The following is a 3,986-nucleotide window of genomic DNA, read 5'->3' on the forward strand; positions in this document are numbered from 1 at the left end:
GCAAGAGTTTCTGACACAATAAATACTTGCTGAATGAAGAAAAGAATTCAAGGCCATTTCCTGTTGACACATTTGCTGCTGGATTAAAGCCATGGCCCCTACCCAGCCACTCTCTCGAGAGTCACCCACTTGGCGCCAAGCCAGGGCCGCTGAAAGAGAAGCTTCAGGAAAGGGTGGTATTTGGGCTCAGCTGTAACCGGAGCAGGGCGAGGCTGAGGACGGAGGTGGGAAGTGGAGAAGGGAGGACATTCCAGGCCGGGAGGATGGAGTGCACAAAGGTCTGGAGGTGTGAGACAGGCTGGAACATTTAGGAGACTTCCCCCCCCATCCCACCCACTGCCTCCCCCAGCTCAGTGGCTCACACCCAAAACCTCACAGTCATTGTCAAATCCTGCCTTATTCTCACACCCCCACACCTGATCCGTCAGCTGGCTCTGCTTTCAGAATATTCCCAGAGCCTGACCACCTCTCACCACCTCTGCTCCCACCATCACAGTTTGCTCGGATCGTTGCAGTACCATCTCCAGGGGCCTCCCTCCTTTGGCCCCCCACACATGCACACACAGTGTCTTCTCGCCACAATATCCAGGAAAGCCTGCTAACACCTAAGTCAGCTCCCATTCCCCCTCTGCTCCCGACTCTCCTGCAGCTCCCATCCCACGCAGAGCAAAAGCCTTTGGCTCTTACCCATGACCCACGAGGCCCTAAATGGTCTGCCTCTCAATATTTCTCTGCCCTCCTGTCTGGTCCTCCCGCCCTTCCCCTCCCTCACCCACCTCCAACTACACAGGCCTCATTCCTGTTCCTTGAATCACACAGTGTAAATAAGAAACTACCCCCAGGGCCTTTGCACTGGCTCTTTTTCTCTAGGGAATGCCCTTTCCCTAGATCTCCACCTGGCTGACCTCCTTGCTTCAGTCAGGGCTCTCTGCCCACATGTGACCTTTCCAGAGAGGGCTTCCCTGGTCACCAAAGATGCAGCCCCCAATTCTTCGAAGGCCCCCACCTTCGCGGGGCCCTGAGCCCAGTTTTTCATTGTGTTTAGCTCTCCCTGATATCACGCTGCCTGTTTGTTTACGGAGCCCATTAGGACAGGATCGTTGTTTACCTTGTTCCCAGCTCTCTCCCTAGTGCCTGTGCACAGGAGATGCTCAAAAATTGTGTGTGTAGGGGCGCCTGGGTGGCTTAGTGGGTTAAGCCTCTGCCTTCAGCTCAGGTCATAATCTCAGGGTCCTGGGATTGAGCCCCGGGCTGGGCTCTCTGCTCAGCAGGGAGCCTGCTTCTTCCTCTCTCTCTGCCTGCCCCTCTGCCTACTTGTGATCTCTCTCTGTCAAATAAATAAAATCTTAAAAAAAAACATGGTGTGTCTAGTGATTGAAGGGGTGAGCCTGCAGTGACAGGGGAGAAGGACTTAAGCGGGGGGCAGGGGTGAGGTGCCCAGAAGGTCTGGTCTGCTGAGCCAAGTTGCCTAGGATCTCCGGGGCCAGAAGGGGCCCTTGCCCAGGATGACCAGGATCAGGGCGTAGAGCCGCTTCCTCGTTTTTAGAATCAGGGGGCCACAGGGGTGTGAGGGGCTCGGCAAGGGATATTCCATGAGCCACTGCACTGCCTCAAACCTAATTTATTCCCTTTCCCTCATTCATTCATTCATTCAGCAACTACCTGTCTTCATCCCAGCAGGCAGAGGCAGAGGGAGAAGCAGGCTCCCTGCTGAGTGGGTATTTCCCCAATGCGGGGCTTGATCCCAGGGCCCTGGGATCATGACCTGAGCTGAAGGCAGATGCTTAACCGACTGAGCCCCCTAGGGCCCCCCTTTACTTCATTTTCATCGAGGTGTAGTTTACATACGGTCACACTCACATCGCAGGAGTGCAGCTAGATGGGTGTTAACAAATGCGTACAGTTCTGCAAGCACCGCCCAAAGAAGATCTAGAACATTCCTGTTCTGCAGAAAGTCTCCTTGAACCTCACGCGAGTGGGGGCTGCCAGTTGGTATCTTTAGAGCCTGTGCCCGTTAGCACAGAACAACAATTTGGAAGTGCGTCCCTGTTGTTGGCTTTGTTCCTTCCTTACTGCTGCGGTGCATGCCATTGTAGAGACGACCACGGTCTGGCCATCCGTCTCCTATTGGATCTTTTTCAGTTCGGGACAAGGGTGAACGAGCTATGTGCAGGTCTCAACGTGGATCTCTGTTGTAATGACACTTGGGTAAATACCTAGGAGTGGGATGGTGGGGTCAGAGGGTGGGGGTATGTTTAGCTTGATAAGAAAAGCAGCAGCTTGAGTGTTTAATACCACACTGAACACTCACCAGGCCACAGATGTTGTCCTAACAGGTCTCAGAGACAGATATTGTTATCAGCCCATTTTACAGAAGAGAAAACAGAGGCTCTGAGAGCTCATGGTCCTGGCCCGTGGCCATAAACACTTAGGAAGAAACAGGGCTGGGGCTTGACCTTGGGCATGAAGGCGGCGTGCCCAAGGGCTATGCCAGCAAGTCCAGATCTGCTGGTTGGATTTTTCTAACAAGGGAGAGAGACATTTGTGTAGGTCTGACTATAGAATCTGAAGCAACACTTCCACTCTGTCCAGACCCTCTCTGTCTATAGTGTATTTGTCTTTGATCATCATTAAAGTAAAAGCCCCCCAAATTGGAAGCTTCCTCAATGCTCCTCGGTAGGAAGTGGCTTCATAAAAGGGGGGGCATCCGTTCTATGAAATATTATACAACTGTCTAAAAAATGAGAAGGAAGGTCCCCTGGGTGGCTCTGTCAGTTAGGCATCCAACTCTTTGTTTCAGGTCAGGTCATGATCTCATGGGTCATGGGATCAAGCCCTGCTTCATCGCATCCCAGGCTCAGAGGGGAATCTGCTTGAAGATTCTTTCCCTCTGCCCCCTCCCCCTACTCTCACATGCTCCCTCTCTCTCAAATAAATGAATGAACTTTTAAAAAAATTAAAAATGAGAAGGAGTCTTGGACTGATAGAGAAAGAGTTCTAGGATGTATTGTCAACTGAAAAACCCAAGTTACAGAACACTGAATGCAGTGCAATGCTATTTGCAAAAGAAGAAAAGTAGAAAGCAACAGTAATCCAAAGCTACTTTTTGAGGCACATACATATACATGCTCAGATGAAAGGTATTCAAGGATACAAAACAAACTTGTAAAACAAATTTGGGGGTGGACATGAAACACGCAGTCTGGATCATTTGAATTTTGTCTTCTGTTTTGGTGTAAGTAACCCACAGGTTTTCTCCAGCTTTATTGAGGTATAACTGATATACAAAAACTTCACATAATATGTACAATTTGATGACTTTAAACATACATATACACTCGTGTTACCATCACTACAGTCCAGGTAATAATACCATCACCTCCAAGAGTTTCCTGTGTCGTCTTGTGTATGTGGTTTGTCTTTGTTGATTTTTGCTTTTATTTATTTTTTTGAGATTTTATTTATTTATATGACAGAGAGAGATCACAATTAGGCAGAGAGAGAGGAGGAAGCAGGCTCCCCACTGAACAGAGAGCCCAATGCGGGGCTCGATCCCAGGACCCTGGGATCATGACCTGAGCTGAAGGCAGAGACCTTAACCCACGGAGCCACCCAGGCGCCCCTTTGCTTTTATTTTTTGTTTTTCAGGTAAGGATACTTAAGAAAAGAGCTACAATCTTTTCAAAGTCTTTTTAAATTTTTTTTTTATTTTTTAATTAACATATAATGTTTTATTAGCCCCAGGAGTACAGGTCTGTGAATCACCAGGCTTACACACTTCACAGCACTCACCATAGCACATTCTTTTCAAAGTTTTAAGTACACAATACCATATTGTTTACTTTAGACACTATGTTGTGCAATAGATCTCTGGAACATTTTTTTTTTAAGATTTCATTTATTTATTTGACAGAGAGAGATCACGAGTAGGCAGAGAGGCAGGCAGAGAGAGAGGGGAAAGCAGACTCCCATGAGCAAGGATCCCC

Source organism: Lontra canadensis, unplaced genomic scaffold (genome assembly GCF_010015895.1).
Source record: "Lontra canadensis isolate GAN:19392208 unplaced genomic scaffold, GSC_riverotter_1.0 scaffold107, whole genome shotgun sequence".
Taxonomy (NCBI): Eukaryota; Metazoa; Chordata; class Mammalia; order Carnivora; family Mustelidae; genus Lontra; species Lontra canadensis.